We start from the raw sequence: 24026 nt of genomic DNA on the forward strand, positions 1-24026 counted from the left end.
GCAGGCACAAGGTACCAAGTTTAACTACGGGGATGACAAGTTAATAAATCCACACACACGACCCTGCTTGTAAAGTTCAAAAATTAATACAATTTCTTCTTCATTAATATATTATTCTTTTTATCTTTATCATGATGTATCTACTCAATAAATTATATGTCAAATCAATCATTAACTTTTTTACTCGCGAAATTGTGTACATACCAACCATCACTTTTATGTAGTATCTTTTTTTAAAGAGAGTTTACTATGGCACTCTAATTATTTCTACTCCATCATGTAAATTTCCACAAATAACCCTATTTTCGGAGATATATCTCTTGACACATCTAATTGTAATGTAATGTTAAAATATTTCGGAAATTTATCTTCAGAATATTTTGGAGAATGTGAGTCACACCGAACTCTTCTCTTTTCTCATTTTATATTTCTTCAACCACAACTTCAAACTCTCTCCATACACTACCATACACCAAATCAAATTTCATCAAACAAGGATCAAGGGAACATCAAGCTTCATTTGTAACATCATTCAACTTCATCAAAAGCAATAATTTTAAGTAAGTTTTTTGAGTTTTCGATAAATGTTTGAGTTTTAGTATAAATGAGTAGAAATCAATGATTAGGGTTAGAAACGTGTAGAAATCACATGTAACATAGTTTAGGCATAGTGTATAATTTATTTCTTGCCTGGACATGGTGATCAAAACACATTCTTTTCAACCTGCATGTGGTACATTCGCCATTGACGCAACTTCTGAGTTGCAGAACATTCCGGAGACGCATCTCCGAAATTTTTCAGTGTTTCATATATTGTAGGAAATTTCAGAGATGCATCTCTAGAATATTTAAATGTATTAGTTCCCTGGTGCTTCCAGAGATACATCTTCGGAATATTTCAACGTTTTAGTTACATGGTGCTTCCGGAGATGCATCTTCGAAATTCCCTGTAGTATATATATTTTTTTAATTTTCTTGCTTGTGTGTGTTGTTTGCATGCACTAATGATATGCCTTACTTTAACTTACAAGCATAATGACTGACATACATGATAAACTGAGGCATGACATGGTTGCTTAGCACACATCTGTTCGACGGGAGCGGAGCCAGCAGGTTCCAGATGCTCTAAGTACCTCTAGTCAGGCAGAGCCGTCTACTTTTGGGGCTCATGCTTCTCCTCAAGCCACTCCACCTTCTTCTTCCTTTAGGAGACGGGATTCACCATCTGACGCGTCACTTTCACCATCCTTCCGCAAATGTCAGGATTCACCAGTGCCACCTCCTACGGATGATGCTGATGTTCCAGTCCCATCTCCCACTGATGATGATACTGATCCAGTGCCACCTTTAGAGGGTGAGACTGCTGCGGATGCCGAATTAGAGGCTTTTAGAGGATGTCCAATTGATTTGTCCTTACTTTCTATGTATCCAGAGTATACTGTCAGACATATATGAGATGAAGAGGTAACAATAGTTGGATTCTTTATTTTTTTACCTAAATTTTAATTGCTGACATTGATTATTTCTGACAAATTTTAGGAGCGTGATCCCTAGAAGTTTGTTAACTACGGGAGGAAGATTGTTGCATTGCTTAATCCGAATGAGGATTGGTTTCAATCAGTTATGTCCTTATCTTGCATGAAGGACTTATGCATGACCAATTACACTCTGGTCAACCACGTGATGCTTAATGCATTCATGGAGAGATGACACTCTGAGACCTCTTCGTTTGATCTCCCGTATGGTGAGATGTATATCACACTAGATGATGTCTTGTGTTTTTTACATCTTTCGATCAGGGGGAGATTCCTCGGTCATAAGAGGATTACCAAAGACGAGGGAGTCTAGATGATGGTAGAGTATCTGGGGGCTGATCCAGAGAAGGCGATGAAGGAGGTGGATAAGATCAGGGGTGCTCATGCTAGATTTGAGTTCCTGAGGAACATCTATGCGATTGAGATCCAGAGAGTAGAGCATGCTGATGGTGATGTTGAGCAGATGGCGGTCCACAGATTGCATGCATTAAGAGCATACCTGTTGTTTTTTGTTGGCACTTTGATTTTTGTGGACAAGAGTGTCACTTATACTGACGTCGTCTACCCACAGTACTTCGTGGATCTCCAGCGAATCCATGAGTACAACCAGGGCGATGACTTGCTTGGTCTACCTGTATTCGAAGTTGAGAGAGGGTTGTTTGTGGAAGATGAAGCAGGTCACAGGCAGCGTGACACTACTGGTGGTAATAATTCTTGATCTTTGAATGTTTTTCGTCATTTTCCTTTCATATTTACAAAACCATTGTCGATGATTCGTCCAAACTTTTTTATTTTAGGCTTGGATCCTCTAGCATTTCCCGCGCAATGCTGGCTGGATGAGTGTGCCTGAGTATATTAAGGTTATGCCACGTGCTACTGCTTTTATCCCGCTCAGAGGGAACCAGAAGGTCGATCCTTTCAGAGTCTATCTTGAATGTTTGGTTGTTGAGGACATGCACTTCAACATCTACGTTAATCGCTGTCAAACATAACCATTTGACAAGATAATGCTATACTCTGGATGATTGGCATATGGATCGCGTCTCACTGCTCCTCATCTTCCCGAGTGTGTCATGCGGAAGTTTGACTACACTCAGACCATTCCCAGACACCCTACTGTCTCTGCTCCTCATGCCTTAGCACATAGACAAATGTATGAGATGTTTGATGATTATGAGAGTCATCTGGTATCGAAGGAGACACAAGCTACCATAATTGAGAGCGGCTAGAGCTACATCAAATGGCACATCAGATGGTTCTTCAGGGTGCCACATCCACACATGGTGCATGCTGCTCCAGAAGATCCACCGAGACTAGCTCATCAGGAGATACTAGAGGAGGAGCATGCTCAACTAGAGCATACTGATGATGTCTTGCCTATGTGTCATCGCATAGTGGAGATTGCGCGGACATACATTGACGAGGGTATCTTCCCTGATGGGTTTGGTGTCAGGCGAGTCCTAAATGCCATTATGGCGGAGGCACATAGTGAATTGTTGTACCGGAGACATCGCCAGATGACAAGGAAGATTGATGGTTGAGGAGGTAGAGCAGACAGATGAGATAGATGAGAGGTTGTCAGACACACAATAATAGTCTCTTATTATTTTGTTGTAGTACTATAGTCAGTACTTCATTTTGACGGTCTTACATTTTGGATATCGATTGTATAACATTTTCGAGATGTATTGCTATTTTATTTTTGAAACACGTAATAGTAGTATATTATTATTATGTCGTCAATTTTTATTTTATTTTCGATCGTACGTTATACTTCATCTGAACACAAATAAAAAACTTATAGCATTCAACACAGATAAACTATTTTTTTTATTTTAGAGATGTATCTCTGGAATATCCATGAGTATATATTTCCGATACAATTTAAATGTAAATGACTTTTGAATTGGTTGTATTGAATGTTTGAAATTGTTTTGAAAATGGATCTCCAAAATATTTTAACGTTTATTTAACAGGTACGTCCGAAGATATATCTCTAAAACTAAAAACATTTAAATAATTTCGCGTGGTAATTAGAAATATCTAGAATGTATTAAGAAATTTAAGATTCAATACTTAAATTTTAAGATTCAACAATAACCAAAATATCAATCAACCATCCTTAGAAGTATAATTTGGGGGGAAAATCAAGTTAGAAAATTGGAGTTTTTTCTTGAATAAAATTTACAAAACATACACTAATTATCTTATGAAACTATTTCACGATCAGGTTCCACCTTAGCCCACTTGCTCAAATGATTACGAGTAACAGTTACCTGCACATAAAAACATGACCATTTTATAAATATAACTATAAATAACATAACATAGACGTAGGCATGTTTTAAAAACGGTCGCCATCACGTAAACATTTTTGCAATTCCGATGATCCTGGTGTAAATTAACTATAATTTATTCTTTAACACAAAAACAGTAAATAACAGTATCAATATCGACATTTATCAATACTGTTTTATTGCTGCCGTTTTAGCAGACTGTTATTTAAAACCTTTGATACAGTCTTTAGAATCAATTTAATTACCTGATTATCCCAATCAGTTTTATAACTAATTATGAGTAGTATTATAGTTTGAACAAGTGTTCCAAAGAGCATTCCAATCCATATACCCTACAAAACATCACAAAAATAGTGTGTTAATATGGAAGAAGCAACAATTTGAAAATGAGAAAAAGAGAATTCATTGACTTACCTTGACTTGCAAGTGAAAAATATGGCCAAGTACAACTCCAACTGGAACACCTATGATGTAATAACATCCTAAGTTCACATAGGCAACAGTGCTTTGCCACCCTGCTCCAATAGCAACTCCTGCAGTTCAAAATGATAATTTCATGCACTTTTCTACGTACACAGGTTCAAAGAGAACATGAAATGCTGTGAAATATATGGTGTACCTGATAGTACAGGCTGAACACTGTTTAGTAGTATTGAAAGTGCCAATAGAGGTGACAAATCACCAACAGCATTGGCCACATCCATATTTGAGGTAAAAACATATGCAAGTTTTTCTTTAAAGAATAAGAAAAATAAAAACAGAATGAACCCAATTGCGAATGATGTAAGAACTATCATATTCACTGCAAACTTTGCACCTTTTGCACTTCCTTTTCCAAGCTCATTTGCTACTCTAACACTGCAAATTAATATTGATAAGAACTAATTAAGATTCTATAGTAAAAATCAAACAAAAATTGTATGGAATCCATAACTGCTTTGTCCAAGATGATATAACGGTAACAATCTCATTACCATGCTGCAGCAAAGAAACCAAGTGATATCATCATTTCCCATCCATTGATGTTGAGGCTGTAAAAAATTCAACTTTATCTTAAACAACCGAATTAAATAATATATCAAACTAATTTATTTTTTTAGGTGAATAATAATTAAGCTAATTAATAATTAAAAAAACATAAGGTGAATATATACCTTACAAATCTAAACGGGATATTTAATAAATTGGAGAGTCAGTGTAGTTAAAGACGCTAATGACTAAATTGTTCTCGAAGCAGCGACTATATAGTCTGATTTGCAACAATACGTCAATGTCTTCAATAACATAATCATCGATCTTGTGAGCCTTGGAATGAAGATTAATGATAATAATGATAAGGAAATTATCTTGCTATGCCTTGTTACTGGATTCTTATGAACACTTGGTGACTCCTCTTACATATGAGAAAGACGATATTAGTCTTGATGTGATTATTTGTGCACTTTTGTTTCATTCTAAAAGAAGATAAAGTGTAGAGGAAGGAAATCAAAGTGACAATCCATGTGTGAAAGGGAGTCAAGATCGTGGATAGAACAAGTGAAATGGAGGTTCTGGAAAGAAGAGATCTAAATCTAGGAATAGTAAAACAGTTAAGTGTTGCAATTGCAATTTGATAAAACTTTCTCTTTAACTTGAGTGATACCTTTATATCACATTAAACCTCTGAAAACGTCTTGCATTTCAACCCCTAATTTGGATTCAATGGTTTATATCCCTTACTATTTGTCCATCCTTCTCTATTACGAATTCAAGATATTTAAACCGTGTAACTTGTAGGATGATATAGTCTCAAACTTTCACCTATAAATTAGAAATGCTTATCATTTTATTTGACATACGTTTCTGTTGGTGTAAGCCCTAGAGGTCAATACTTTTGGTACTTGTATCGAATTATTTATTAATAATAAAAGGCTTTTTCTTTATTATGTTTGTCTAATAAAGTCCCTAGAATAGATAGTCCGTTTAATGTATCAAGTGTGACTTAATCATGAGATCACATTAAACATAAGGACACTATTCTTAAAGTATTCATAGTCGAGCTTTATTGTGAAGTGGGATAACATTAAAGCATTAAGAGTATTATGTATATAGACTGATGATCACATCTCATGGATCATGGATAAGGAGTTATCAAGTGTTAAACATATGTATGAATATTAAGAGTAATATTTATACTGGATTGATCCGCTATGAGAATATTATATAGAATGTTATGCAAAGTGTCATAAGTTATTCTCATGGTGATAATGGTGTATGCCACCCTTCGACCTAAAACCACTATGGACCCTAGATGAAGAGTCGAGTGGCTTATTGCTGATCAAACATTGTTCGTAACTGGATGATCATAAAGACAGTTGATGGGTACTCCACGAAGCATGCTAAGGGACATGAGTGACCTAGATGGAATTTGCCCATCCTGCGTAACATGATAAATGTCTATGGGCCCAATATTGAACTGGACAAGGATGATACGGTCTATGCCTTGTGTTCAATATAGACAAAAGGGCAAAAGGATAATTGTACACATAAGTATTATCACAAAAGGATTTGTCAGATCACATGACATTTTTGTGTCTTGGGTAGCAGTGATGTGTTGCTAGATACTACTCACTGTTTATTATGTTAAATACGTGATTTAATATAATTGCCAATGCCACGAAAACCTACATGGTCACACACAAAAGGACGGATTGATGAGAGATATAGTAACTAAGGAATACCGTAATGTACGGTGCACTTAAGTGAATTGTAGAACATCGTAAGGTACGATGTACTTAAGTAGAATACGAAATATGGTAAGGTACCACGCGCTTAAGTGATTTTGGCATATTATAAGATATAGGCCACATACACTTGAGTGGGCTTTTTAGCTTGCAACCCACACAAGTGGTTCTATAAATAGAACCCTTGTGTAGAAGCATTTATGCAGTTGTAATTTCGTTTCTCTCTCTCTCTCTCTCTCTCTCTCTCTCTCTCTCTCTCTCTCTCTCTCTCAAAGCCTTCATTCTTAGCAGCTAGCACTGAGATTGAAGGAATTTGTTCGTGTGGATTGAGTAGAGATGTTGTCATCGTTCAACGTTCGTGATCGCTCCGTAGATCTGCATCAAAGGTTACAATCGCCACAAGAGGTACCGATTTTATCACTGATCATGCTCATTCATAAGGATCACTAAAGGAGAAATTTTAAATTCCGTTGCGTTTTGGATCGCTCTTCTCCTTCAGTGGTATCAGAGCCACTTACGAAACCATGCATCTGATAGCTGTTTATTTTCTATATTTTCTGTATTAATACGATTAAAAGACATAATGAATCAAAGAATAAACAAGTAATTAAATTTGGCATCATTTGTGTATGATTTGGATGATTGATGTTGACTATGCTTCGGAATCTGACATTAGTATGGTGAAGCAGCGATACATCGATCGTCCATAGGTTATGCAATTGAGATCGATCAATATATATATATGATATAAGTAATCCTGATGCAAAATACGGTATATATGATATATTGTTTCTGTTTCGTTCATTCAAACACTTAATGGTTGTTTTCCTTTGAGCGATCAATGGTCGTTTGCTTCTTGATCCGACATTAGTATGGTGAAGCAATGACGTCTTGATCAATCATACTGAATCAACAATCGAGATGTGTTTGACGGTCTGAAATTGGTGCATTAGGGTTAATGACGACACAAGGGTTGTGTTGTTAAAGAGTTATGCGATTAGGGTTGTGACTCCACAAGAGTTGTGGTTTAAAGTATCAAGTGTTGATGCGAAAAACGACGTCGATTTCAAATGAATTGTTCATTAAAAATTTCGGCCAGGGGCGCTGCCCCTTCAACCCCGCTAGGGGCGCTGCCCCCTTGACCCCCGTCCGTTGATCGGGCAGCGGATCCCCGACTAACTCTGCGTAGTGTGATTGGTCGCCGAAATTTAATTTGGTTTTAATTAATTAAAAGAATTAAAATTAATAATAATAATGTGTTTGTTATTATTGTCTTGTGGTGATCGGTTATGGCCTTAGTTTTTCTTTATTTTGTTTTGGGTTTTTAAAATACGACCTGCGTGTCGTGCCTCTCTTTTAATCTCATAATGTAACTTCTTTTCTCATCTCACTTCCTCGTATGTAAAACGAGTTTCTTTTATGTAATGTAATGTTATGAAGAAAGAGAAGAATTCAATATCAAAGGAGGACAACCTTGAAGATCTTGCTTGGAGAAGCTTAGATCGTTATTAGGTTAGCTTAGGTTCTTTCATTGGCTTGGGAGAACAATTGCGCTAGGGGCCATAACTGTTTCATTATGTATGTTGATGCATGTGAATGTATGTTGATGCATGTGAGAGATGATTTATATGATAAATAAGCCGGTGAGATTAGAATAATTGCAAATTCCCTCAAAATAAATATTAAGTTTATGCTTTTCAAGTTTTAGCACTCATCAAGACTAGTATCGGATAATGTAGGTTTCGCCTACGCGAGGTGCATGTTCTATATTAGTAAGGTGCGATGGGATAATTGTAATATCCAATTGCTAAAACAATGGGTTAAACTTAACTAAACAAATTATAATACGATTATATATGTTTAGAAGCAAGAGTTGGAAATGATCCATGTGATGGATTGGAATAAGGAGTTATTCACCCAACTAAAATATTTGAGAGTTGTATTAGATACAATTGGAAGGAGTTCCTACCTAAATAACCTAGTTTTGTGTAATCCGCCTACGCGGACTTAAAATAAAGTGAAATGTGGATCTCGACCCACTAGAAAATCTTCCAACGGGATTTTCCGAATCAAATGGTGAGGGTCATTTGTTTTGAGTAAAATAGTGGGAGCATATTTAATTAAAGGCCTAATTAAATATGTTATTGATACTTATATTTTCATGTAGATTACCATGACAACAAACACCTCTAACAATATTTTACGATCAATCCTTGACAAGGAAAAATTGTCTGGGACAAATTTTCTGGATTGACACCGAAATATGAGGATTGTCCTCAAACATGATAGAAAGTTGTATGTCTTGGAGAAACCTGTTCCTGAAGAGGAACCTCCTAGTTCTGCACCTAAGGCTGAAATAGATGCTTATAAGAAGCATGTCGATGATGCCAATGAAACTGCTTATCTCATGTTAGCTACCATGAACTCAGAATTGCAAAAGCAACATGAGAACATGGCAGCGTTCGATATGATCGAACACCTGAAGATGCTCTATCAAGAGCAAGAAAGGCATGAAAGCTTTGAAGTTTCAAAAGCCCTTTTTCAAGGCAAGTTAGCTGAGGGAGCTCCTGTAGGTCCCCATGTGCTCAAGATGATTGGGTATGTGGAAAACCTTGAGAGGTTGGGTTTTCCCCTCGGAAAGGAACTTGCGACTGATTTGATCTTGCAATCGTTGTCAGATAGATTCAGTCAATTTGTCCTAAATTTCAATATGAATGATATGGAGAAATCTCTTCCTGAATTGCTAGCCATGTTAAGATCTGCTGAGCAGAATTTGAAGTCAAAAGGGAAGTCCATTCTAATGATCGGAAATGGAAAAAGACAGAACAAAAGGCCCACCAAGCAGGGTGATAAAGGGAAAGGCAAGGAAGTTTCCAAACCCAAACCCACTGCTGCTGCTTTGAAGCCTAGTGGAGGCATAGCAAAGGAAGACACCTGCTTCCATTGCGGTAAGACCGGACACTGGAAGAGAAACTGCCCAAAGTACCTGGAAGATAAGAAGAATGGAGTAGAGACTTCAACTTCAGGTATTTTTGTTATTGAAATTAATTTATCTACTTCTGTATCATGGGTATTAGATACTGGATGCGGTTCTCACATTTGTATCAATGTGCATGGGCTAAAAAGGAGTAGAGATTTGGCAAAAGGTGAAGTTGACCTACGAGTTGGCAATGGAGCAAAAGTTGCTGCTTTAGCCGTAGGAACTTATGTATTGACTTTACCTAGTGGTTTAATAATTCAGTTAGAGAATTGTTATTATGTACCTGCAATTAGCAGGAATATTATTTTCGTTTCTTGTTTGGACAAGTTTGGTTTTTCATTTATAATAAAGAACAATTGTTGCTCAATTTATTTGAATGATATATTCTATGCTACTGCACAAATGAACAATGGACTATATGTCCTTGATCTTGAAATGCCTATTTATAACATTAATACTAAAAGGATGAAACCTAATGAGTTAAATCCAACTTACCTTTGGCATTGTCGATTAGGCCACATAAATGAGAAACGGATTTCCAAACTCCATAAAGATGGACTCTTGGACTCTTTTGATTATGAATCATATGAGACATGCAGATCTTGTTTAATTGGAAAGATGACAAAGTCTCCATTCACAAGAAAATGTGAAAGAGCTAATGATCTTTTGGCCCTCATACATACTGATGTATGTGGACCACTGAACATAGCGGCCAGAGGAGGTTTTCAGTACTTCATCACATTTACTGATGATTTCAGTAGATATGGTTATGTGTATTTAATGAAACACAAATCATAGTCCTTTGAAAAGTTCAAGGAATTCAAGAATGAAGTACAAAACCAACTAGGTAAGAATATTAAAACTCTTCGATCAGATCGAGGTGGTGAGTATTTAAGCCTAGAGTTTGATGACCATCTGAAAGAGTGTGGGATCCTATCCCAACTTACTCCTTCTGGAACACCCCAATGGAATGGTGTATCTGAGAGAAGAAATTGAACCCTGTTAGACATGGTCCGATCCATGATGAGTCACGCCGATCTTCCAAACTCCTTTTGGGGACATGCTCTATTGATAACAGCTTACACACTTAACCGTGTTCCATCCAAAAAGGTTGAGAAGACACCATATGAGATATGGAGTGGTAAGAAACCACATATGTCTTACATGAAGATTTGGGGTTGCGAAGTTTATGTGAAACGACAAATTTCAACTAAGCTTGAGCCCAAATCTGACAAATGCTTATTTGTGGGGTATCCTAAAGAAACAAGAGGGTATTACTTCTACAATCCTTCTAAGGGCAAAGTGTTTGTCGCTCGAACTGGAGTTTTCCTAGAAAAGGATTTTATTTCCAAAGGAATCAGTGGGAGGAAAATAGAGCTTGAAGAAATTCAAGAATCACAAAGCATTGATACACCTATGGAGGAATTAGAGCAGGAAACACAAGTAGTTGTGGAAGAGCAACCTGCTCAAGTAGAACAAGACCAACGTAGGTCAAGCAGGATATGTCACCTACATGAGAGATATGGATATCTCATAACTGATCAAGGTGATGTATTAATCATGGATCAAGATGAGCATGTGACCTACCAAGAGGCCATAACTGGTCCTGAGTCTGAGAAGTGGCTAGAAGCCATGAAATCTGAAATAGATTCCATGTACACAAACCAAGTTTGGACCTTGGTAGAGCCTCATGTAGGAGTTAACCCTATAGGATGCAAGTGGGTCTTCAAAAAGAAGACTGACATGGATGGTAAGGTACATACATATAAGGTAAGACTGGTTGCAAAAGGATATAAACAAATTCATGGGGTTGACTATGATGAAACCTTTTCACCAGTTGCAATGCTTAAATCTGTTCGGATTTTACTTGCTATCGCTGCATATCATGATTATGAAATATGGCAGATGGATGTCAAAATTGATTTCCTTAATGGGAATCTTCTTGAGGATGTGTACATGACACATCATGAAGAATTTAACATACCAGAAGAAGCCCAAAAGATATGTAAGTTACAAAGATCAATCTATGGATTGAAGCAAGCTTCCAGAAGCTGGAATCTTCGTTTTGATGAAATAGTAAAACAATATGGATTCATCAAGAACGAAGATGAGCCTTGTGTCTACAAGAAGGTTAGTGGGAGCATGATCGTTTTCCTGGTATTATATGTAGATGACATATTACTCATTGGAAACGATGTCCCTACCCTGCAACAAGTAAAGTCTTGGTTGGGGAAATGCTTTTCTATGAAGGACCTAGGTGAAGAAGCCTATATATTAGGAATCAGAATCTATAGAGATAGATCAAAAAAACTGCTTGGCCTAAGTCAGAGTACGTACATAGACAAAGTGCTGAGACACTTTAATATGCATGATTCCAAGAAAGGATTCATACCTATGCAACATGGCCTATGTCTATCAAAAACACAATCCCCTTCTACTAAGGAAGAAAGGGACCGCATGAATAAGATTCCATATGCATCTGCAACAGGATCTATCATGTATGTCATGTTATGTACTCGACCAGATGTCTCGTATGCTTTGAATGCAACGAGTAAGTACCAATCTGATCCTGGTGATGCTCATTAGGTAGCTGTCAAGAATATCCTTAAGTATTTGAGAAGGAGTAAGGACTCATTCTTGATATGTGGAGGTCAGGAAGAGCTGGTTGTAATTGGATACACCGATGCTAGCTTCCAGACGGATAAGGATGACTTTAGATCGCAATCTGGTTATGTGTTTTGCTTAAACGGTGGTGCTGTGAGTTGGAAAAGTTAAAAGCAAGACACCGTTGCTGATTCTACAACCGAGGCCGAGTATATTGTTGCCTCAAGTGCAGTAAAGGAAGCTGTTTGGATCAAAAAGTTCATTAGTGAACTTGGCATAGTTCCTAGCATTGTGGATCCCATTGGTCTCTATTGTGATAACAATGGTGCTATCGCACAAGCTAAGGAACCTAGATCTCACCAACGATCCAAACACATACTTAGGCGTTATCACCTCATTCGAGAGATAATAGATAAAGGAGATGTGAAAATATGCAAAGTACCTACACTTGAAATTATTACTGACCCACTAACAAAGCCTTTTGTGCAGTAGAAGCATGATGGCCATACTAGATCTATGGGCATTAGGGGTATGCCTGATTGGCTCTAGTGCTAGTGGGAGATTGTTGGTGTAAGCCCTAGAGACCAATACTTTTGGTACTTGTATCGAATTATTTATTAATAATAAAAGGTTTTTTCTTTATTATGTTTGACTAATAAAGTCCCTAGAATAGATAGTCCGTTTAATGTATCAAGTGTGACTTAATCATGAGATCACATTAAACATAAGGACACTATTCTTAAAGTATCCATAGTCGAGCTTTATTGTGAAGTGGGATAATATTAAAGCATTAAGACTATTATGTATATAGACTGATGATCACATCTCATGGATCATGGATAAAGAGTTATCAAGTCTTAAACATATGTATGAATATTAAGAGTAATATTTATACTGGATTGACCCGCTATGTGAATACTATATAGAATGTTATGCAAAGTGTCATAAGTTATTCTCATGGTGATAATGGTGTATGCCACCCTTCGACCTAAAACCACTATGGACCCTAGATGAAGAGTCGAGTGGCTTATTGCTGATCAAACATTGTTCGTAACTGGATGACCATAAAGACAGTTGATGGGTACTCCACGAAGCATGCTAAGGGACATGAGTGACCTAGATGGAATTTGCCCATCCTGCGTAACATGATAAATGTCTATGGGCCCAATATTGAACTGGACAAGGATGACACGGTCTATGCCTTGTGTTCAATATAGACAAAAGGGCAAAAGGATAATTGTACACATAAGTATTATCACAAAAGGATTTGTCAGATCACATGACATTTTCGTGTCTTGGGTAACAGTGATGTGTTGCTAGATACCGCTCACTGTTTATTATGTTAAATACGTGATTTAATATAATTGCCAATGCCGCGAAAACCTACATGATCACACACAAAAGGACGGATTGATGAGAGATAGAGTAACTAAGGAATACCGTAATGTACGGTGCACTTAAGTGAATTGTAGAACATTGTAAGATACGATGTACTTAAGTAGAATACGAAATATGGTAAGGTATCACGCGCTTAAGTGATTTTGACATATTATAAGATACGGGCCACATACACTTGAGTGAGCTTTTTAGCTTGCAGCCCACACAAGTGGTTCTATAAATAGAACCCTTGTGTAGAAGCATTTGTGCAGTTGCAATTTCATTTCTCTCTCTCTCACTCACTCAAAGTCTTCATTTGTAGCAGCTAGCACTGAGATTGAAGGAATCCGTTCGTGTGGACTGAGTAGAAGCGTTGTCATCGTTCAAAGTTCGTGATCGCTCCGTAGATCTGCATCAAAGGTTACAATCGCCACAAGAGGTAACGATTCTATCACTGATCATGCTCATTCGTAAGGATCACTAAAGGAGAAGTTTTAAATTCCGCTGCGTTTTGGATCGCTTTTCTCCTTCAGTTTCATATATACTCCATCTTACTTATGCTTAGACAAAAATCTGGGTTTCTAAAGCTCGTTTTTAAGTTTCCACCCTCTCATTTAAATTCTTTTTTTACTATCTAAATAGGAATATATCAACTTTAATCCAATTAAACTATATACGAAGAGAAATTGATATTTCTTTTTTTAATTTCTTAACATGTGTATTTAGGATACTAGTTAACATTTCTCAAATCAAATTAATGAATTATGAATATGAAAAATTACCAAATGGATAGAGCATCAATTTGAATCTCTGCATTTTTCATGTTGCCGGTTAAAAGAATAAGTATTGTGTTGTACCATAGCTGTAAACTGCAAAAGATTCAATAGCTTCAAATTTGTGTTTACATAAGTAGGATAATAAAGATATAATCAAAGTTGAATCTCTAAAAGCTCACCATAACATGATTCCAGATGAAAGGGAAAGCTTGATAACAGGCCAAAGATCTTTGAAAGCTAAAAAAGTGAAACCTTCCCAAGTAGTAGAACACCAACCACATGTAATATATATAAGTTGACCAATATTTGGAATCCATAAAGCCAAACATGTTGAAACCATTGCACCCGAAAGTCCAAAGTTGAACTTGGTAATTAAAAGCCAAGAGAGTAATAGATGAATAGAAAGTGATAAAGCTGCTAAGAATGCAATGATTGTGTTCTTGCTTTGTGATTCAAGAAATATTTGGCAAGTGAACGAGGCAATAACTAATGGTTCCTGCTACTTGTGATATGGCTTCATCTTGGCCTAACATAATGAAAATTGGAGTTGTGAAGATGAATATTGGAAGAATAATGAATGTAGTTAATGATAAAACTATCCATGATCTTTGAAGGTAGACTCCCATTTGGCCAAATTCTTTTGCACCATAGGCTTGTCCACATAGTGTTGCTATTGCACTCGCCATTCCTAACTACAAAACTCAATTTATTAGCACAATTAATATTTCACTAAATTAATGTTATAATACAATACTTATACTTTTTAATATATTTTTTTAAATGAGTCTATATAAAAGTTTATTTTTATAAAATGAAAATAAAGAAATTATATAATATAAGAGAAAATAAACCAAACTCTATGAAATCACAAAACTATCATAGAAAAATATATAAATAGATCAAATAAAACAAAAGTAATTTTCAAAATAACTAAAATAAAAGCACATGCGATAGACACGACAGACACTAAAGTAAAAGTTATAGTTGTATGTGATGATTCATAAGAGATCAATATTTGTTTCGAGTTAAGTTTTGCTATTTTCTAAATATATTTTTAAATAAAATAAAAATATGTTAAATATACTAAATTGAATTTATAATAACCATATCCAATATAAATATTTGTTGTTAGAGAATTAATAATTATTTTCAATAATGTCAGCATAAAAATAAAAGAGTTAAATCATACTAAATATACTTTTTTCACTCTTTAATATTTTGATGTTTTATTTATTTATTTTAAATGAGACACTAAAGAAGTGGTTTGTACATGTGGGATAAATATTTGTTTGATATCAATCAATTAGTTATATGTATTTTGGTATTTTTTAAATAAAATAAAAATTAAAAAATAAAAATAATTATAATTTATTAATTTAAGTTTATTATAACAACCACACAAATAACAAATGTTTGTCCCTAAAAAGTTAGTTAAAATTAATAGTGTTTTGAAATATTACCTAAATAAAAATAGGACCAATTATAATACATTATTTATAATTATTCACACTAAAAAATTGTTAGAGGGTACAATTAATTAAATTTATTATTTTGATTTTTTAAAAATAAAACTGACAATTATAAGACACAATTTTGAGTCTATAGACTTAAGAAAATTAAACATTGTTGAATTTACGTATCAACATTTTATATTACTTTTAAATTGTAACGCGGATGTTTCATATTTTATTTAAGATTTCACACCATGTATTATATTTTCAATTACCAATAAATTAAAAAATATATTTCTCCACTTTTCTATTTTATCCAATACACTCATTAATCAATTTAAATATTTTACTCTATCGTGTGTTCCATCAAAATAAAACATAATAAACATTTGACATTGATAATTATAAAATAAAATACAAGACAAAATTATTATCAATAAGACAAAAAAAAGTTTTTAACTTTTGGTTTTCACCTCATCATCTCAGATTAATGATTTAGTAATTGATGTTTAACTTTTAATTTGTAGGTTTTTCTTTACTAGCTTATGATTTTTTCTTAACAACTATTTGAAGTGGTTTTTGAATTTATAATTTATAACTTGTTAGTTTTTCTTCTATTTATATTTTTATTATTTTAACAAAAAGCTAATTTTATCTTATAATCTATCCCACATTATATATATATATATATATATATATATATATATATATATATATATATATATATATATATATATATATATATATATATATATATATATATATTAATTAGGATCCGTTCATATCAGAAATAAATTTAAAAATCTAATATCAAATCTTAACCATTAATAAAAATGGATCAAACTTTCATATAAAATTAAATTAAAAAAAGTATTTCGTTATCCTATAAAGTTACCTATTTTTTAAAAAAAAGAAATGACAATTTTGATTCATTCCTATTAAAGAATTGAGATTTGCCGTAAGATTTTAAACTTATACCTGAGGTCAACGGATCCTCTTTTATATATATGCAAGAAGTATTTTAATATTTTTCGCAAATTTATATTTTTTAATTAAAAGCACATTAGGGTTTCTTTTTTTTGTATTTAAACACTTTTGGGAGTGGCTGAAGAACTAGACCCCATGTTCTCTTCTTGATAAAGAGCCTCATCTGCCTTATATTCATGAATGTTAGTAACATTGAAAGTATTAGATATATTCATGGAATCCGAGAGAGAGCTACCATATAAGCATTATCATTGATCTTTCATGTCACTTTGAACGAGTCATACTTGCTTGGCTACAACTTGCTGTAAGTACCAATTGAAAACCTCTTCTTATGCAAAAACACCATCACATTGTGTCCCATATTGAAAGTATTAACTTTATTGTGTTTATCTCTCATAGGAGGAAAATCACTTGGTAGTTCATATGTCGTTAACTCCTTGAAATTCTCTAGGATCCCTAGCACTTCTTCTAGAATTTTTGTTTCCTCGTTTACCGCACTCATCAACCCTTTAATCATTATTGGACATAAAATTTTAGTTTCTTTAACAGCCTCGTCAATCTCCTTTTCACTCTTTGTCATCACCAATAAACTAGACTTCTTTCTTGCTAGATTTTTATTGAAGTACAAAACAGGAGCCATTGCAATTTTATCTGTGCACCATGTAAACATCATCAAGTTATCCCATTCCCGATAAGTGCTATAATTATCAAATTGTCAAGCCCTACCAAGTAAAATATGACAAACATCCATATCAAGAACATCACAAAGTACCTATTCTCTATAAATCTTTCCGATGGAGATAGGAACTTTGCATGCTAGTGTTACTCGAACTTGGGAGTCCTTGCTTACCCAATAGAAAATGTATGCCTTCTCATGGGTTACTGTGGACAACTTCAAATATTCTATCAATTTCTGTGACATCAGATTCTCCATGCTGCGACTATCCACAATTAGATTACACAACTTGTTCTTGATAGAAAAATGTATTTTAAATAAATTATTGTGATGCCCTTCATCTTTAGGTGCTAGTAAAATTCTCTACAACAAAAAATTTACCCTCATCAAATTCTTCCTCTGCAAACTCAACCTCTCCATATTCATCATTCTCAACCGCATGTCCTACTCTTTCCTCTTCCTCTTCTCTTTCGTCCGCAACAACAACGACTCTCCTTGTTGGAAACACATTTAATCTGTAACCTCTTCCATTACAAAGATAACACGTGTCTCCGGTGGTTTTAGCATATGGACTGGTGTTTTACCTTACTGGACACTGTTAGGGCTGCTAGTCCCCTTATTGTCAAGGTTGGAACCCTTGGTTGTTGCATTTTTTCCTTGTCGCATACTAATTCAAAGTTATTTTTGGGGAGAATACCTAAAAGGTGATAAATTTTGAGGGGATTTCTCTATCAATTATGCCTTCAAAATTAGACTGAATGTCTCATCCATGATCCATACAGTTTGTATGCTCATATTCTCCTACAAGGATCCCTTTAAGCCACTAACGTATCGAGCTACCTTCTGGATCTCTGATTCTCCCAATTCATTATGCTCAGAGAAACACAAGAACTCAGTTGTGTATTCGGTCACAGTTCTCTTTCCATGAACACATTCAATATACATCTTATAAAGAATTTATTCATAATCCTCCATTAAAAAAATTCTCCAACATCAATTGTTTCATTCTTCACCAAGATCTGATTGGTCAATTTCTTTTCCTTTGCCTCTGAACAACAAGTTTATCCCACCAGACAACAACAATACTCTTCAGTCTGATTGCCACCACCTTAACTTGTTTGTTCTCAAAAACGCCCACAACGTTGAAGAACCTGTCAACATTGATATGCCAATCAAGAAACTCCTCCACTCCTATCATTCTATAGAATAATGGAATATCATCCTTCACTCGATAATCTTGTTTATGTCGATTCCGATGATCAACTACCTATTCCTTGTATGGCTCTTCTTCTTCAGAACTCAAAATTTCATCAATAACATCAAGATGATTGTTGATACCCCGCGGAACCATAACATGTTTTCCCCTGTCTCTTTGTTGTTTCCCGTTGTTGTTGGCGTTGTTCACATGATTTGTTGAATTCTCCATATGTTCAGTTAAAGCAGTTAGAGTTGCGATAATTCTCTCAAGATCTGCTTTAGCTACCGGTTGATATCCCATGGCTGACCAAGTTAGGAAAAGAAATGGGAGAAATCTGCTTTAATACCACCTAACATAACCAAAAACACTAGGGATTAGCAAGTGTTAAACCTAGAATGAGAACATAGGATGGCAAGCCTAAAACCTATCAGATAAACTTTAAAATCTACCAGATAAATAAAATACTTAATTTTATTAAATCAAAGATAATCCTGGCAGTCACTCCCAAGAGTGTTTAAACACAGAAAAAAGAAACCCTAATGTACTTTTAGTTAAAAAAATATAAATTTGCAATATATATATATATATATATATATATATATATATATATATATATATATATATATATATATATATATATATATATATATATATATATATATATATATATATATATATATATATATATTGGTTTTTTTACATTATATAACTATATTCACATCAATTCACAAGAAGATACAATGATTAATATTTTAGAGAAATATCCAAATTATATATCCCAAGATGAATTTTGATATAGTGAAAGGTTGAAGGTGGATGAAAGAGATCAACCATGATGAAAATACTTTTGTAACAACTTTATAATTTTATCATGGAATATTAGATACTAAAATTTCTTTTATTATTATTTTGAATTGACATAACTGAATTAAAAATTATATTGTTAATATTTTGTGCATATCGTTAAATTTCATTATAAAATGTATATATAAATGTCATCTTTTACCTATATATTAAAAATGTTTTTGCACGTGTTTATTAATTAATTTATTTTTATCGAACTGAAATTATTTAACAATATAATTTAGAGATTAATTGGCATGCATAATCAGTGTTAAAAGTTTTACACCATCGGTGCATCACAACCTCATGCTTCAAGGTTAGGCTTTCACCCTGGAAGGATAAATTGTTGTCTATTTGGGACAGAGTCACCCTCATCAATTATGTACTAATGAATCTCCCTATACATCATATTTCCTTATTTAAATCTCCCGCCAAGGTGATTCAGGATATCATTTCAATTCAGCTGAACCTTTTTGTGGTCTCGCTCGATGGAGAATAATAGAATGGCTTGGGTAAGTTGAAAGACTGTGTGCAACATATTGGCTTATTCAATAGGGAATTGCTTACAAAGTGGTTATGGAGGTTTACTAAGGAGAGATACACAATTTGGGATGGAATTTTGGTTCATAGATATGAGAACATTGCTAGAAGACTTTTATCCAAAGATGTGTCAATAACAAAGTGTCCAAAATCCTTTTGTGGAGGGACCTTATGGAGGTTGGAGACTCATTGGATGCAGGTAGTTTTTTTAAATTGGTAACATGTAGGTTAGGAGATGGAGCCATCATTCCGTTTTGGTCTAGTTTGAACAAACAATGCTGATGAAACTGTTTTCTGATATGTTTGTTGCGTTTGTCAGAAAGCAAGGGGTGGTAAGGGATATGGAGGTTTGGGAGGGGGGAGGTTGGAAATGGAGGCTATGTTACAATAATTTGGAGTTGGACAACATGCTTACAATGGAGTCTCACGAACTAATGCAAATGTTCTATGAAGTCTGACCCAACAAGGAGGGATCTGATATTATTCTATGGCCTCATGGGCCTTCCAACTTGTTTTCTGTCAAGTTCTGCTATGATAAGCTATTGCAGGATGTGGGAAAAAATGTGATGGATTCGGTATCAGAAACAACTTTAGTTGTATTATGGCAAACCAACATTCCAATTAAAGTGAAGGTATTTGATTGGAGATTGATTTTAGACAGACTAGCAACGCGAAGAAACCTTGTGATGAAGACATCCACCATGTTTTTGTCACATGCCCCCAATTTAAATTGGTGGGGGGAAAGTTATGGATGAGGTTGGTGTCTCTTAGATTTATGAACAGACTTGTTGTAATCATTTGTTATCTTGATTTGTTAGGATGAGTGGGAGATGCTCAAAAAAGTGAAGGGTGTCATTTGATTTGCAGTTTATTGGTGTATTTGGTGATCTAGGAATCATATTATTTTTAACAATGAAATTGATGATCCTGGCGTAATTGTGCAGAGAATCATAATCTTCTCATGGTGGTGGTTGTCAATTAGGCCAAATCATAGAGTTAGATGTAATTACTATGAATGGTTTAAATGCTCCATTGATTATCCGTAGCATGTTCAAGTTTTATGGTGATAGTGTTTAACTTATACATTAGGTTGAAGTACGCTAGAACTATTTGTTGAATAAAAAATTTTGATTATAAAAAAAAATTATTCATAGATGATATTTTATATATAATTAAAGAAAAAGTCAAATACATATAAAAGTTTAACGATACAATGTAAAATTCTTAACAATATCTATGCATATAATTACATTATCTAATTTAATAATAGAATGGACAATTAATATCTTAATAACATATTCTGTTATGTCATTTTTCATTTATCAAACCGCTAATTTACCTAACTATCAATTAATTTATTAACTATGTTATATGTAATAACATATCAACTATAAACTATGCTTTTATCTAACATAGTTCTCTTGATGTCAAATATTTTTTGTTTTATGTCATAATATCAGTATTTTATTAAAACAAAAGTAAATTCTATGTTTATAATTATATATTTATTTCTTGAATTTATTTGAAATCCATTAAAATAAATATGTAAGAAAGAGAATATGTATAAAGTAGTGTAGTTGATAAAGAATGAAGACATACCAGAATACCATTGACAAATCTAACAAGAACAGTGAAAACAAGAGAAAAGGCAGCAAGTTCCTTTGATCCAATATGACCAACAAATGCTTGACTGATAATTTGAATGCCAAAAGTTGAAAATCTTGTGAATATGGCTGGACCTGCCACCACCCACATCAACTTGCACTCTTTCCATATCCTCTTCATCAATGACAACTCTTCTTCTTCATCTTTGTGTAGTAACTTCTTCCTTGTATCTTCATCTCTTTCCATCTTGATTCTTAGAAAACTTATTGGTGGCTTGCTATGGAATTTATAAATACATGTCCTTGCGATACAAGAGCCTAGATAGGTAGGGATTGATAGAATGAGACTATACACACAAAATTTAATTTCTTTTAACTTCTTGTACAAAGCGGTTGTGACATTTAATACATTTATTCAAATCTAGTACTATGCATTAATGTTTTTTCAAACTATTATGAGACAACAGTTATTAATATGTGGGTCATAGGAGAAAACAAAATATGTGACTGGAGTTTATTCAGTTGAGTGTCATCGTGGACCAACAGTTAACACATTAAAATATAATTAATTTAATTAAGAAGATAATTAATTTAATTCATGTTTAAAATATAATTAAAATATAATTTAATTTAATTTAATTTTAATTATAAATTAAATGAATTATCTATTCAAACAAATTAATTACATGACAACGGTACACTATTTTATGTCAAATCAAGCAAAAAATAACGTTCTCAGGATTTTATCTCTCCAATTGTTCTGAAATCTACTCTGCTCCTCTCAACATCTTTATGCTAGTTGGGTTTTAGTTACTTTATGTGCTTTAGCTAAAGATCTTTAACGACTACTTGTACCATGTGTAGTTTCAATCTTCAACGAATATATTTTCAGCATCTATATAAGAAAAAGATTGAAGACATTTAAATATAGAGAATGCATGGGGGTTGAAGAATACGTGACTCTGTTCACAAAGTTGTGATACCAGTTCACAAAATGGATTGAGAGAGAGAGAGAGAGAGAGAGAGAGAGAGAGAGAGAGAGAGAGAGAGAGAGAGAGAGAGAGAGAGAGAGAGAGAGAGAGAGAGAGAGAGAGAGAGAGAGAGAGAGAGAGAGAGAGAGAGAGAGAGAGATTGTGTTACACAGAAAATACATGTGAAAGAAACACACACAAAAATGGAAAATATAACAAGAAGGGTTAAGTGTGTGAGAGTAGAGTGAAACATATTCACATATGACTTGAAGAAAAAAATATGTAAATATGATCAAGAAGATCAACATAACAGTAAGACACAACAAAAAAGAAAATTTGTGCAAGAAGAGAAGAAGAATGAAAACTTCATTCTTCCACACTTAGGAGAAATCAATTTGTATTATGCTCAAGAGTGTAAAACCTTTGTGTATCTGTTTAACTAAGAAGCACACATATAAACATAAGGTTAATACCAAACTCTTTTGTTAAGAGAATCTGAAGATTATAGCCTTTGTGCTCAGAGTAAGTCTTTTTCTATTAGATTGAGCAAAGAAGTCTCTTGCTGAGTGCTTGAGCAAAGAAGTCTTGAACCGATGGTTTAAGCACTGAAGTCTCATGCTTGAGAATAGAGCAAAAAGTCTCTTTCAAGATTTGATTGAGCAATAAGTCTATTTCCGTTGGATTGAGCATGAAGTCTTGAACATGCTATTCAGGCATTGAAGTCTCTTGCTTGAAGGCTTGAACAAAAGTCTCTTTCTAATTTGATTGAGCAACATATAATCTGTTGATTATAATGAAAGTCTCTTGTGCTGCAAGGGAACTGGACTACTCTCGGTTTGAGAGAAACCAATATATATTGTGTGTATCTTTATTTACTTCTACATTTATATTCTGTTGTGCAACAAACTCTAGAGTCAGACTCTGATCTGATTCAGACTCTTACTTGGATCAGAATCTGAGCTTGACATCTCACGTTCTGAACAGGTTTAAGAGAAAAGAAATAAATTTCCTCATACACAATTCAATCCCTCTTCTTTTGTATATTTTTCTCATCTTAATTGGTGTCAGAGCCTGGATGTGCTTTGTCACTTAATAGTGAAACCGAAAAGATCTAGTGAGAAAAACTATTCAGTTAGTGCTTTAGCTTTCAATGAAGTTTCCTTCATTAGTCAAAGAATGGAGGCTACAAAAGGTAAAGAAAGATGAGCTAAAGAAATCAAGAAACTTGTTTCTACTCTAAGTCATTTGTTTTGTAAGTATGAAATGATTTTTTAATCTTTAAGACTGAATCATGGGACAAGTGTGTTTGTTGAAGAAATCAATAAACCTTTTTTGCTTTAAGTCATTTGCTTTATGAGTATGAAAGGATTCTTTAATATTCAAGACTGACTCATGGGGAAAATATGCTTGTTACAGGAATCAAGGTTTAATCTTGATCTGCTTGTTAAGGAAGAGAAAGATTAA

At 34.1% G+C, this 24026-nt stretch overlaps 1 pseudogene; it reads right to left on the reverse strand.

Annotated features, from left to right (window-relative positions):
- Positions 1–3565: 3565 nt before the first annotated feature.
- Positions 3566–21960, reverse strand: LOC127126553 (protein DETOXIFICATION 21-like; annotated as a pseudogene).
- Positions 21961–24026: the final 2066 nt, after the last annotated feature.

This window comes from Lathyrus oleraceus, chromosome 3 (genome assembly GCF_024323335.1).
Source record: "Lathyrus oleraceus cultivar Zhongwan6 chromosome 3, CAAS_Psat_ZW6_1.0, whole genome shotgun sequence".
Taxonomy (NCBI): Eukaryota; Viridiplantae; Streptophyta; class Magnoliopsida; order Fabales; family Fabaceae; genus Lathyrus; species Lathyrus oleraceus.